Source organism: Canis aureus, chromosome 21 (assembly GCF_053574225.1).
Source record: "Canis aureus isolate CA01 chromosome 21, VMU_Caureus_v.1.0, whole genome shotgun sequence".
NCBI classification, from domain to species: Eukaryota; Metazoa; Chordata; class Mammalia; order Carnivora; family Canidae; genus Canis; species Canis aureus.
The window spans coordinates 54,167,691-54,182,817 of NC_135631.1; the positions used below are offsets into that span (position 1 = coordinate 54,167,691).

General features: G+C 52.9%; 1 long non-coding RNA gene across 1 annotated transcript; it reads right to left on the reverse strand.

Annotated features, from left to right (window-relative positions):
* Nucleotides 1–314: 314 nt before the first annotated feature.
* Nucleotides 315–3,450, reverse strand: LOC144293501 (uncharacterized). The gene is made up of 2 exons (XR_013360724.1): nt 3,099–3,450; nt 315–525 (listed from the first exon to the last, which is right to left on the reverse strand). It is a non-coding gene; the product is annotated as an uncharacterized LOC144293501 (long non-coding RNA).
* Between the last annotated feature and the right edge of the window lie 11,677 nt (nt 3,451–15,127).

Sequence of the window (15,127 nt, forward strand, 5' to 3'; positions counted from 1 at the left end):
CCCTCAGCCCCAAGGGCCCCAGCCTCCTCTGGAGCTGCAAATCCACGGCCCCGACGCCGCGCCCACCCGTGGGAGCCAGACGGAGCTTCCCCCGCTGCAGCGTCGACTCTGTGACATCCTCCCACCTCTTACACAGGCCAGGAGGGGCTCAGAGACGAGCCCAAGTCCTTGCAGTACAGTTTTTGTAATATGATATCTGAGACATTTTTAAAAGTCCATTTAAGAAAGTTTTTTTTTTATGTCAACAACGGGGGACTCTGGATAAGGATCCTTGTGCTATTCCTGTTTTCATATATGACTTTGCAGCTTTGAAGTGATTTCCTAATAACAGGGAATTTTATTTTATCATCATTAGTACCTTAGAGAGAAAGACAGTGAGCAGCGGAGGGACCGGGAAAGAGGACCTCAAGCAGGCCCCACGCCCAGCACGGAGCCCGACGCGGAGCTCAGTCCACGGCTCTGACGTCATGACCTGAGCTGCAGGCAAGGTTCGGAGGCGTAACCGACTGAGCCGCCCAGGCGTCCCTGCAAATGAAAGTTATTTTAAAAAGAGGGGTCCTGCCTTGATCCGCAGTGCAGCCAGGCGTGTGCCCCCAGAGTTCCAGGATGCCCTGCGGCCTCTCGGGGCCGGCCCTGTGCCTGGGCATCCTCCACCCCCGTCATGGGGAAACCACCGCTTGACGCAGAGCAGTCGCAGCGGAACTGGGGGAGTCTGAACCCAGCCCCCCCTTGGCCTTCAGCCCCTGTGCCTCCTTAAAGACCAGTCATCTGGGTTCAAAGAAGCCTTCGTGGTGTGGATCTCAGCCTCCCCAGGTCTGCAGAGGCCAAACCTCGTCCCCCTGCAGAGGACGGAAGGACCGAGGGGCAGCTGGTGGCTCCCCCAGAGAGCGGAGCCTGGAAACCAGCCCGAGGCGGCCTGAGCGGCCACCCCGAGAAGCAGCCAGCATCTGCGGCCCTGGACACCGTGTGCTGCCTGCGGAGGTCAAGGAGGTGACCATGGGGTGGGCCCCTCTCTCCTACTTGCCCCCCAGGCCCCCCAGGAGCATGGCTGGGACCAGGCCAGGGCTTCACGAGGCGGAGCCACAGGAACAAGGCGGGAAGGGTCCCTGGGGTGATGCGTGTAACTCCTCTGCAGGGTCTCCAGTGGGGGGAGCCCCCTGCCCAGGCTGGACGCCCTCTGTTCCTGCTAACGAAAGCCCCTGGCAGCCGTCCATGCATGACCAGGGCTCGAGGGTTAAGGTCATTTAGATCACTCCCCAAGGTCACGGGGCTAACAGGACGTGAAGCCGGGGTTTGCACACGCAGGCCAGGGCCAGGTCCCTTCCCCATCTGTCTGCTGGTCACTGCTCGCTCTGGGGCCACCTCGGGGACCTTCGGTCACTGTGCAGGGTTCCTCACAGTTGGGCGTCCGGACCAGCAGCAGCACCTGGGAACTGACTGGAAATGCGGATTCTCAGACCCCAACTGACACCTACGGCCTCAGAGGCTGCGCCTGGCCATCTGGATTGTAACGAGACCTCAGGTTGCGCCACGGACTGAACTGCGCTCCCCGCAAATTCGAAAGCTTAAGCCCTGACTCCCAACACGACAGTGTTTACTGACGGGGCCTCCAAAGGGGGTGATTCCGTTAAAACGCAGTCATTGCAGCGGGTCCCAATCCAATGTGACGGGTGTCCTGATAGGAGGAGGAGACTGGGCACAGACACACGCAGAGGGAGGACCTGCTGAGGACACGCCAGGGGAGAGGCCTTGGAAGGAACCAGCCCCGCCCTCCGTCTTGCCGCCCAACCCCATGCGAATAAATTCCTCCCCCCCCCCACCTGTGCTATTTGTTACAGCAGCCCGAGCTGACTAATGCAGGGGTGCTGAGAAGCTCTGCTCTAACGCACCACGCTGGCTGCCCCCAAGGGCCCCTGGACACACCTCCCGTGGCTGCTGGTCGCCATCCTCCTCCTCCTGGGCCGGCGCTTGATGTCCTCCCCTTCTCCATCGATCTCAGGCTCTGTGGGCTTGGCCCTGCACCCAGCAGCCCTCCCCTTCCTGCCTCGCGTCCCCTGGGCCAGAGAGCGTGGCACCGTCGACCCTCTTGTTCCCCTGTTATGGGCATGCTATGCCTCGCACCGTCCACCTCTTGTGTCTTGCTCGTATTTAATTCCCAAGGCCTCCGACAGCGCCTCTGACGCACAGTCAGTGCTCGGAACGGCTGGACGGACAGGCCTCAGCCCTCCTGCCATACGGGAGGCAGGCAGGGGAGCCTGTGGGAGTACACAGTGCTCTGCAGCCTCGGCCTCCGGCTACGGGGACCCAGCCCACAGGTCGGGGCGCGGACTTGGAGGCAGGCCCAGCCGTTGACCAGTTGTGAGCCCTCGGCTGCACGACTTCGTCTCCAGCGATGCGCAATGCCCATGGCCAAGGTGCTCTTGCCGTCAGGACGCTGCCCAGGACAGCCAGGAAGAAAAGGCCAGTCCCCGAGTTATTGCCTTTGATCTTTTAGGCCAGCGGGGGTCAGAGGGTGACTGTGAACGAAGCCGTTCCTTCTAGAAGGACCATCCCTGCGACAGCCCCTGGGGCCCCGGCAGGGGCCAGGCTGCCCTGCTGCCCAACACCAGGGAGCGTCCGCGCGACCCCCACGGCACTCAGGAGGTGACCCCGACAGGCCACCAACGTGCAGCTCCGGGTCCCCGAGCCACAAGAGACCAGGAAACCACCCCCTGCTTCTGCTCATGGTGGACTCGGGAGACGGCTCTTCCCAGAGCAGCTCGTCTTACGTTGCTGCATCTCATTCCCCGTGCCTCAGGGTCTCAGGGTTCGGGGTTAGAATAAACGTGTTGTGCAAATATGGAAATGGAGGGTTTGGGACTTCTGTGAACTCTTTGGCTCTGGCCTGCTTGCCAATTGCTGTTATTATCATTATTATATTATCTTTTTTTTCTGATTGCTCTTTGTTGCTGTCATTTTTAGTGTTCCTGACTGAATTTGGTCATTGTTAAATGGCTGATGAGAGACCCCCAGAATTGACCTCAGTTTGGGTTGGGTTCGGGGTGACATGGACCTACGCAACAGGGACTGGCTGGACTTCACGCAGGTGCGAAACTCACCCGACCGCTGCTCCTAGGAGAGTCGCAGAAAGCACTGCTCCCCTTGCTGTGGACCAAGGTCCTTCCGTGCGTCCTTGCTCACCCCACACCTTGCCGTCACGGGGAAGCGCATTTCCTCCACACCCGGAGCTCCTGCGCGATTGCTCTGGACCAGTGTGGAGACGGAAGGTGGGGGGGGAATCAATTCACACAGAAGCTGCAAAAGGCAGGTGAGGCCCAGGGTGTTGTGAAGGCTTGTGAAGCGAGACTGTTCACACCAGAGCTGCTCTTGGAGAACGAGCAGGATTGAGGCAGGTGACAGCTGCGTCCCGGGCACCCTGTGTCCACTGGGGACAGGAAACGGAGTCTGTGCCTGGGCAGGACCCGAGTGCCAGCCGAGCGCAGCTGGGAAGGTTTTACAGCGCTGAACAGGTGCGCCCGTTCTGCACGTGCTCGGATGCCTTCTGATTTATGTGTGTCAGCAAGACCCCGGGATCGGCTGGCTGCCCCCGGGAAGCGTGGCTTACAGGAACGGGCCTGCTGCCACCACGGCTCCTCTTTTGCACTTCAGGGAAGGAGGCAACGATCTCTCCCAAAGCTTGCAGAATTGTACATCTTTGTAAACGGAAAGATCTGAAAATCTGATATTAGTGATGGGCAGGGAGGGGTGCCAGACGCCTCACCTGCAGCATGAGTGGGATTGGCTGTCCCCATTTTACAGATGAGGAAACTGAGGCTTTTTGAAAAAAGATTTTATTTATTTTTTCATGAGAGACTCAGAGAGAGAGAGAGGCAGAGACACAGGCAGAGAGAGAAGCAGGCTCCATGCAGGGAGCCCCACATAGGATTCGATCCCGGGACCCCGGGGTCATGCCCTGAGCCTAAGGCAGATGCTCAACTGCTGAGCACCCCAGGCATCCCAGGAAACTGAGGCTTAAGGAGGAACAGTAAGTTCTGCAGACATGAGGGGCTCCTCCTGCCTCCTTAACAGCAGCCTGGAGTACCTGGATCCCCCCGGGCGCCCCCACGACTGCTCAAAATAATAAGAAATCATGTGAAACAGCTGAGACAAGTCACTCTTCTTAGAAGCAAAGGTCTGGCAGGTGATCAGGAATCCCCGAACCTGAGTGGAAGGAAAAGCAGGACCCCAGAGGGAGAGCGGCGCTCAGAAGCGGTGCTCGGCTGGAAGGCAGACTTGTGGGCCAGGCTGATGGGGCTGGAAGGCTGCGGGGCACAGGGGCGGGGGCCAAGCACAACCCAGGGCCTGGCCCCCCAGACTGGGCACCACCTGTGGGGCCTCCGGGTTTGCACCGGAGCTCTGCGCTGCTGCACGTGCTCTTTGGGTCCCGGTGCCGCCAGGCGCTTTCTGCAGGGGCTGCTTCGCCCCAAACCTCCCATCGGTTCAGTAAGTGGTTCTGAAGGCATGACAGCCGGTGCCCCGAGACAACCAAGAGGTGAAAGGTGCGGGGCCCGACGCCGTGAGTGAGAACCCGGTAACACCAGGGTCAACGGAACGTGTCGGGCTTAATCCGACAGGGCCAGTCCCGAAGGTCCGTCCATAGGAGTGGGAACAGCAGGCTGGGCCGCAGACCCAAGGGATCCCACCCCCCCACCCCCGCCCCAGCGCTGGCGTGAGCAAAACCAGGCGTCTGGTCATTCCTACTACGTTGTGCTGACGAGCCAGAACCATGGCCCGCTGTTGTCTGTGCACAGATGCCCCCAGGACCTCCCTGGCCGCCCTCCGATGCTGCGGGCAAGGCGGTGGGATCGCTCACATTGTAAGAGAGGGAACTCGGGCCCCTGCCCGGCGCCCAGAGCCCCCCCGGGCCTCGGGACACGTGCTGTGTCGGACACGGAAAGGGACACTCCACGGCTGGCTGCCGCGCTGGGGGCAGGTGGCTGCAGACGTGGAGGGACCGGAAGGGTCAGAAGGGGCCTGCGGGCTGCCCCCCCACGCCAGGGGCCTACAGGTGGAAGGACGTGGAGTGGCCCCATCATGTGGTAACCAGGAAGCCCCCGAAGCTGGCTCCCTGAACTGCAGCAGTCACATCTTGCATTTTCTCTGTGTTAATTTTGTCTAATTTTGCAGCCACCGCGGCACAGCAATGCTCAGGCACCGCCTGGCGCCGCCACCTTGCAGCAGCACCTGTGCCGTTGGCGGGGGAGAGAGGGCAGGAGCACAGGTTCATCCCTGACTCTTGGAGCCCTCTATCCCAACCCCTGACCCCCCGCCCTGCAGCCCTTAGAGACGTTGGGTTGTCTGCATAGCGGCCTCCGAGTCACTCTGCGTCCCACCGAGCGGCACAGTTAGGGCGCACAGCGGCCCCCGGTCCTCGCCCGGGTCAGCGACGGCACGAGAGCAGGCCGGCCACGACCCACGGGGCCCTACTCCGGGCGGGGCTGCTCCGCCCTTTGCTAATCGGCCCCGACTCACTCCTGCATTTTTTCAGTGCGTTCTTAGCACCCTGTATGTTCGTCCACCCTGATGCAACCATTTACTGGAACATCAGGGACTGAATGTTCCAGAGGAATTGCCCAAGTGTCTGTCTGCTTTGGACAACACTTTATTTATGTTATCTGCGAAGGCAAGTGGCAAAGCTCTCACGCACTCGGAGCCCAGACAGCCCCGGGCACGCCGGGCAGAGCGGGTGGGAGGAGCAAGGAGAGCCTGCTCCCGTCGCCAGCAGGTGAGCCTGGGAAACAGGACTTGGTGGAAACCAGGGGTTTCCTTCACGCCCAAGGACCTAACCTCGAACGCCTCCTCTCTGGGAGTTTCTTACTTCTCGGAGCCAACTCTTGGTGCTCAGGGTGCCTTGAACCTCCAGGGCCCATGGGGAGCGGGGCCCGGCTCCGCAATGGGGTGCCCCAGGAAGACCGGCAATGCCATTTTCCGGCGGCACCGTAGCGTTTGCTTTTTACAAGAATTAAACCACCAGTCTGCCTTCCTGTGCCCAAAAATACTGTTTTTTTTTTTTTTTTTCACATGCTGCCAAGAAAGGACATGTTTGCCAAGCGGGCTCAGCAGTAATTAAAATGCGGTGGCAACTATCTCAAAGGAGTCCTCCGACGCTTGATGGAGAGCGGCATGAAGTTTCGTAATCGGGAGCAGGAGCCGGCCCTGCTTCCCGGGGGCGGGGGGGGGGTGCCCTGTGTCAGCCTCAGCACCGCCGCAGCTGCGGCCCTCTAACGCGCATGTGACTCCTTATTGCTTAAGAGAGCACTTTTTAAATAGTGCAAGTCTGCACCGAGCTTCAGAGATTATCAAAGTGCAAACAACGGGAGAGCGCAGAGGGGCTGGGAGGGCTTTACTCAGCTGGCATCCTCTCAGGCCGGCTTGGCGCGTGGACGCGGAGAGTCCTTGGCAGGAGCGGATTCGGCAGGGAGCGAAAGACACAACGGCCGTGCTGGCTTGCACGCCCGTCACGCCGAGGGCTCGGCCAGGTACGGATGCCCAGGCCTCCCGCCCCTGCGCCGGCCGGGAGGATGGGGTGACGCCTAGACCCACGGGACTGGGTGCCAGAGGGCCTCACGCATCGCTCGCCCGCACCTCAGCTCTCCAAGGCGGGGTGGTAGGGGACGTGTGCCCGTCTTCCAGCCGAGGGAGCACCGGAGGATGACGGCTGCCCACAGCTGCGCTGGGGAGGGGGTGCTGGAAGCCCCAGGCTCCCCCACCCTAGAGCCCTGCTTGGTCGTGAGGACACTGTGGACGCGTCATGCTGCCAACTGCAGGGCCGAGCCTTTGGCCCCCAGGAAAGGACCGGGGCCATCGGGGCCATTGGGGCCGTCTTCCTAACGGGAAAAAACTGCTCTCTGTGACAGAGACGCGGGATGGTCACATCGAGGGCTAAGCTCATAGTGGGAATTAGGGTTTCCGCACACTGTTTTTTTTAGCAGATTTTCCGAGCAAACGAAGCCTCCCTCTATCTGCACAATCTGCCCTCCCCACGATGGAGAAGCCCGCAAAGGGATGGAACCTTCCGGAAATGTTTGCAGGATGTGCGTCTCCCGCCAGGACAGACGTTCTTCTCACCCGCGAGCTGGGCTTTGTCATGACCAGAACGCCCAGGTCATTGTCCGGGTGATGAAAGCCCGTAGAGACGGGAGTCCACCGCCCGTGTGGCGGCGCGCAGGCTGCAGCCCGAGAGGCCACGCACCTCCACGGGGACCAGCGAGCGGAGAGGGGCCGTGCCACGGTCATGCACGGGGGAGCCTCTCACGGCCAGGCTGAGGACCGGCCAGGAACAACACCTGCGCCCACAGGAAACGGATCGGGAGTTTTGCCTGCAGCCGAGGGGGCCGGGGAGAGGCCCAGGGCCCCAGGGAGGACGGCGGCCCCGCCGACGCCCCGACCGACGGCTGCCCTGGGAGACGCCGAGCAGGAGACCCACCACGTGGGGCCCGGACTCCTGACCCGTGGAAACTGGCCGAGACTGGGGTGTCTTTTAAGCCGCTTGTGAAAACCCACGCCACAACTCACACTATGTTGGTTCCGCTTACATCCTGCTTTCCGTGGCAGTCTCCTCAACGTGGATGGACATGCTGCACACACACTTAGTAAAATGTTTCCAGGGGTCATGGCCCGGCGAAGGCCCTTGGATTTGGATCCGCGGAGGACAGAGCCCGCTGGGGCCTGCAGAGCAGGCCAGGTCTGCGTCGTGAGTGTTGGGGAGTCTGGAGTCACCCCCCACTGCTGCTCACAGGCTGGGCCAGCACCCGACCCGAGCAACAAGCATCATGGCCCCGTTTTTGAAGGCCCACTGGGGTCGGCAGGCTCGGAGAAGCCACGACAAGGAGGCACGCGGCAGGTTTCCATGCTCCTTTGATAGGACATGAAGCCACTTGAGTCTGCTGCCGGCCACTCCCCTTGGCTGGAGCCATCGCGGGTCCCCCCCTGTACCTCAGGCCTGCTCCACACCGCACGGCTCTGCGGAGCTCGCCTCGGCTCTCTTTCTCGGGTTCATGGAAATGAGGGTCTGGGTTTCCCTTTTTTACATTTCATCTGTGATCATTACGCATTTGCGGCACAATGGGCCGTGTTGCGCGTGTGCTGTCACTGTGCTCTCCCCTGAAGGGATGTCCTCTTCCCGTCCTCCTCTCCGGAGAAGCATCCAGCCCAAGCAGCCCGTCCCACAGATGGTCTGCGTCCCCAAATAAGAGTCTGTTGGAACTCAAACTCCTTCCTTGCATCTGATGCTTCTCGTTTGTGGTTCTATCCCCCCTCCCCCTGTGCCTGCTTCCCTCCCTCCATCCCTCCTGCTCTGCCTATGAACACTCCCCCTCCTTCTCCCTCCTCTTCCTTCCTTCCTTCCTTCCTTCCTTCCTTCCTTCCTTCCTTCCTTCCTTCCCTCCTTCCTTCCTTCCTTCCTTCACTTTTATGAGCAGACTCTTTATCATACTTTCCAGGAACGTGCTCACGATTCTCTCCTTCAGGTCTGCTATGTTTTCAGTGGTCAACTTCATCACATCTGTACCTTGGGCTTTGCTTTTCTTTGTTGTGCCTTCCAGAGCCTCCTGCACATGATGAGCTAACTTGTCTTCAGTCCTTTGCACTTTCTGATAAATGCGACCTTGCGTCGTCTCCTGCCCCTTCCGGGGCTCCAGCGCTTGTATTTTCGCATCTTACAGGCAGTACTTCATTGTTACCTCTACATGGTCTGTGACGCCACTTTATTCGATCTTTATAAGAAATGTTCAAAACGCTGCTCTTAAAATTGTAAGTGGATAGATTTTATTTGTTTTATGTGTTAATTTCGAGTTTTACTGCACTGTCATCAGAGAAAGAGGCTGTCTTCATTTCTGCCTTTAGTGAGCGTTTCTTTGTGGCCCCGGACATGGCTTGTTTCCATAGAGATACCGTCGTTATATTTTTTTTCTCTTTCATAGCATGTTCTGGAAATACGTGTGAGGTAAATAACACGTTTGAGATTCTGTAGCTGTACTTGATTTTATGGCTCATGGGGTTTCTTAGCTATCTAGATTTCAATGCCATTGTCTTTGGTGATTAAAGTTTTATATATTTGGTGGAATACCTATTTCAACCACACACACAAAAAAATACCACTTTGTCCCACGTGATGTTTTTTGCCTGAATCCTATTTTTCAGGGTTGTGTCTTTAAGCTTGACTTTTTGATATTGGCTCTATGTCTCTGCCTGCCCCCATTACCAACTTCTCTGTGTGATTGAATTCTGGTGTCATATAAAGAGCATCATCCATGTGCTTTCCAACCAAGCATGTGAGTTTTCTCTCTTGTTTTGTGCTTGTGTCTCATATTTTTAACAAACCATTGAAGACTATACTCTTTGATCAACATTGGGAATCACCTGGTATTCCTTACTTTTTCTACCCTCCAAGCAGCATAAGGACCTTATCACATTTTTCCTTTTCCCTCTGTCCTGGGTCCCAAAGTCTTTGTTGAAACTGACATTTTAATGCCCATATTTTTCTATGTTATGTCATTTTTTTCTCTAAGAATATATATATATATATATATATATATATATATATATATATATATATATATTATATACGAATGTATAATTTTGTATCAATGGTGTGTGTTGCCAAAATTAAAAAAAAAAAAAAAGGTGAAGAAAACTCAACAACTCTGGCTAGTTTGAGTTGAAGCTCCTAGGCATGTGATGTTTAGAAGGGTGGAGAATTGGCTTCAAGCCACTTCCAAAGACAATTTCCTAACTGCTTCTAGGTTAGGAAGAAGCACTAGATTAGTGGCTGAGTCCCTGCCCTGGGAAAATGCTGGAATGTCCACTGAGCTGTGTTCACTGCTCAGCCTAAGGGGTCCTTCAGAACTGCTGCTTCTTCCTGGGAGCCAGATGCAGGTGGGATCACTTCCCAGGCCTCTCCCCGCTACCCGGACTGATGCCTGCCCCAGCCCTGCCACTCTTGTTCTATCAACCTGCATTGCATCCTCCATGGTACTACTCACTACCCAAAACATTTCACTGGCCTATTTGTTCACTGCTTCCTTCCTCCATGGCAGCCAGGAAACTGTCCTGTTCATCACTGTATCCTCGGCGCCTGACATAGAATGAGCCCCCAGCAGTTACTGAATACATGAATGTATATGAGCCAACAGCTAGCTAACACCTTCACTTGCCAGTCGCTTGGCTCAAAGTCCGCATATGCTTATAGACTCTCATTTAAACATCACGCCATCTTGCCCAACTGAAGGAGAAGCTACGGGTGGCAAATCCAGGGCAGGGACTCAGCCACTCCCCCCAACACCTATGCATTGCACATGCCACTGCAGATCAAGGGGTTATCATTCATCTCTCCCTCACTGACAGCGGAGAAGTTTCCAGTGCTCAGTTCCATGCTTCGAAGTCCTTCCCCGAACACGGGGAAGGAATAGGGCCACTGAGATTAAGTCTCCCCTGCACCATGCCCTGTGCATCTCCCTGTGCCCCAAGATCATCCTGTCCTCATGTGTAGTCTGGGAAAGGAATGTGAAGGCCCATGACTGAAGTAGATGTGTTTAACAATCCAAGACTCCGTGCACAATAGGGTTGGAAGGTGCAGACGTGCACCTGTCCCCCTGCTTGGAGGTGGGGAGTTGGGATCTCCAAAATTCAGACTTTCTCCCCCACCCTTGTGTGAACCAGAGCTCACAGCTGCTGACTCTAAGATAAAATAGCAACCAAGCATTCTGTGTCTTTGCTATTTTGAAGGCTAGAAATGCCTTGAAGTCTTCTCTCTGTTAAGAGAGGGAGCAGGGGTCCCTGAAATAGTTACAAATCTGGAGGCGTACTGTCCATAAAATAACAAGGGGAAAGAGGCCAAAGACTCCTGAAATGAGATGGCATGGGGAGTCGGGGAGTCAGCAGGTGTTCCATATACAGAATTCCTTTAACATGAATCCCAGTTGAAGCTCACAAGGGCAAGCACTCTACCAACTCCTTCACCCCAAGAAAGGGCACTTCAATCACTGGGGTCCGGGAAGGCTTCCCTTGCCAGGGCCACACCTCACACCTGCCCAGTCTCAGCCTGGGAGGCACAGTCCTGCTCCCTCTCCCAACAGCCCACATGAGACAGAACCCACACAGGAGGGACAGACAGACAGACAGACAGACAGGAGATTTTGAACTTCAGCTCCTACCAGCTGTCCTTATACCCATCCCCTGTGACCAAATCTATAGATCCAGTAGATGGAAGGCATGTTCAGAATGATTTAAAAAAACAGGGATCCCTGGGTGGCGCAGCGGTTTGGCACCTGTCTTTGGCTCAGGGCATGATCCTGGAGACCCGGGATCGAATCCCACGTCGGGCTTTCAGTGCATGGAGCCTGCTTCTCCCTCTGCCTGTGTCTCTGCCTCTCTCTCTCTCTCTCTCTCTCTGTGTGACTATCATAAATAAATAAAAATTAAAAAAAAAGAATGATTTAAAAAAACAAAATGTTTTTGTGCTTGCTTTGGCAGCACATACACTTTAAAAAAAAGTTTTCTTTAAAAGCGGCAAGTTCATCAAAAATTATTAGAATCCTTTCCTCTTTAATGCTGTGATTTGCATGCAACTGTTTAGAAACATGGTAGGTAGTGGGCACATCCATGACATGTTTTGTAGTAAGACCCTCCTGGGCCCCCACCCCTCTTCCATGTGACTCCCTCTTCAATGGTGTCCATCATAGAGACATCCACAGCAGGTGTCAGGACAAAGGCCTGACAGCCCAGGCCAGCCCACCTTGCTCCAAGGCTTCTAGACAAGGCCTCCCCTTGGCCTTAACCACATCCCGGGTCCAGACACTCATGATGCTCACAGCTGCTAGCAAGTGGCCAACATGTCCCTACACAGTCATATTCCATTTCTGTGGTTGTGGAAAGCAGCTGGTCTGCAGGACTCAGGGGACAGGCAGCTGGGAAAACTATTTTCAATTGCACATGAGCACTAATGCTTACAACACCTAATTCTTTTGACATGAATGAATGAGCATTCCAAGTGATGGGATTCAAGCTCAGCCCATCCATCTGGGGACAGGATCCAACCAACCCCAGCTGGGCAGGGGTGCTTCCCAAGCCACAGACATAGGTGTCTGCTGGAAGAGCAGAATTTCAAATAGTAGTGGCCATTGCGGTAAAGGGACTAGTTTTTATAAATGTTGAAGCTCTAAAGATTGTTGATTTTTTTAAATTAAATGATTATCTTCTAAAAAATGACTTTGTGTTTTATTCTAAAATTCATAATGCAAACTCTTTGGTAGGCTTCCTTCCTCCTAGTTTCTGGGGACAAGTAACATCTGTAGGGGCAAGCTTATTTCTCTCAGGTCTCACTTTTTTTTTTTTTTTAATCTGAGAAAGAGAGATTTGTTTACTCATTTCCTGAAATGGGGTGGATAATCATTTCTTTAAAAATGAGAACTCAAAATTAATGGTTAATTAATGTCCAAAAGACATAAAGAACTCATACGACTCAAGAGCAAAAAAAAAAAAAAAAAAAAAAAAAAAAGCAAGTAATCCAATTAAAAATTGGGCGGAAGACATGAACAGACATTTCTCCAAAGACATCCAGATGGCCAACAGACACATGGAAAGATGCTCAACATCACTCAGCATCAGGGAAATACAAATCAAAATCACAATGAGATACAACCTCATACAGGTCAGAATGGCTAAAATTAACAGCCCAGGAAACAACAGGTGTTGGTGAGGATGTGGAGAAAGGAGAACCTCTTACACTGTTGGTGGGAATGCAGCTGGTGTGGCGACTCTGGACCACAGTATGGAGGGTCCTCAAAAAGTTAACAATAAAACTAGTATATAATTCAGTAATCCTATTTCTATGTATTTATCCAAAGGAAATGAAATCACTACATCAAAGACATATCTGCAGTCCCATGTTTACTGCAGGACTATTTATAAGAGTGAAGACATGGAAACATCTTAAATGTTCATCGGCAGGTGAATGGGAAAGAAATGTGGAATCCATCTTTATAGATATATCTATATGGAGATATAGATTTAAAATATTACTTAAAAATAACGTTATTCAGTCATAAAAAAAAGGAAGTTCTGTCATTTGTGACAACATGGATGGACCTTAGGGACAATACGTTAGGTGAAATAAGTCAGACAGAGAAATATAAATACCATATAATCTCACATATATCATATAATCTCACATATAAATGTGGAATCTTAAAAGAAAAAAAATGCCTCAGGAAAAAAGAGCAGATTTGTGGTTATCAGAGGTGGAGGATGGGTTGAGGAATTGGATGAAGGGGATCAAAGAGTATAAACTGCCAGTTATAAGATAAAAATCGCTTCTCGGCCTTTTGGCTAAGATCAAGTGTATAAGAGAAATAAACACTGGGGATGTAACATACAACACAATAAAAAAAATCAAGGTAAAAATGCCTTGGAAGGACAAGTTCAAATAAATCCCCAAATTTAGAATGAAACTTTGCTTCCGGGCACCCAACTCCAGGTGCATGTTATCCCTTTTCTGGTTTTGCTTTTAAATCAAATTATCTGTCCAACGAGAAAAATAGACAGACGATACTGAAATTGTCAATACTATGCAATCGAGCAGTTGCTTGCCCTGTGTTGCTGGAAACAGATGAGAAAAAAGGATATAAATCGAGGGGATGAATGCTGGTATGAAAGCTACCGGAAACCAGGGTTTGGCTCTTGCACGTCTTGTACGCTGACGTTCCTGTGCTCTCCCTTCTAGGGATGAGGTTCTCATCCTGCACGATAGACATTCCCTGTATTTCAGGTAGACTCTGACTTTGGGCAATAAGCCTCTCCCATCCCAACACATAAATAATTGCTTTGCTATCACCTTGTTCTAGACTTAGGATTTCATTAAGTTTTATGGCCTGTGCTCCTCTGGGGTCTTCTGATATCCCTGCAGGGGATTTTGGGGCCTCAGCCGGGTTGTGTCCTCCCTGAGCTCTTTTCCCCTTGACGGCATAGATCTCTCCAGGCTTCTGGTATGTTGCTCACATAAACAGAGATGCTTCCGTCTGTCTTGAGCATTCCATACTCCTGTGAAAATACCCCCAGAGAGTGACTGATTCTTACCAGTCATTTACACACGAGTAAGAAGTAGTTGGCCTGCGCTAGTCCTAATAGTTGGTCCTGGTAGAGGTCTAGGGAACGCATATGTGGATTTTGGGGTGTAGAGAGAGAGAAAATCAGGGAAACAAGGAGGAAAGAGGATATTGAGGGGCATCGCTGGAATCACAGGACAAACTTTGTATCTTACTTTACAAATTACAGAAACTGAGGGAGGGGGAACTGGATGGTGTTTGATTCCTCCACTAGTTGGTTTTATTTAAATTACATGAGCCCGGGAAAGCTAAGAGTAATCTGCAAATGTTTGGAGGTCCTGGAAGAATGGTATGGGTGGCTGAGGTGCCTGTCATCTGAACATGCAGAACTGACCCTCCTCTGTGGCTCAGGTAGTTCCCCCCAAACCAGAAAGTCTTCCCAACCCTCCCCACAAAGTTGACTACCCTCTCTGTTCTACAGCACCCTACACTGGCCTCTGTTGCCTTTATTTTCTTCTCTCCATCATCTTGTGTGTCCCCTCTCCCTCAACAGATGCTTAAGAACAGAACTTTCCCAGCACCTAGTACTCTGACATCAGTTGTATGGACGGAGAAACTGAGTACAAATAGGCAGGGCCAGGGTGTGGGAAGGAGGCGGAGATAGGATGGAGAGAGAACACGGGAAAGTATAGCTTTTAAGTGCTTCAGTCACCTTGAAGTCCCAGCACACACCAGGCAGATGCCGCTTTTAAAAACCACAACCTTTGGAATTTAATGATATCCAATCAAATATTCTGAGCCATTGTCAGCGCCTTCATTATTTATAATGGTAAAAAAAAAAAAAAAAACCTTCAAAATCAAATTGCGCCTGATGTTCTGTTCTGTAATTTGTACTTACTTCTATCTCCAAAGCAGATTTATATTAACAATTACGACCAAATAGTGGCCTGAGCAATGCTTTGAATCTTAAGGTGAATGTAATTAAATGATTGTATTATCAAAATCCACCTTTGAAGCGTGCAATTCAATGAGAACTAGAAACTTCT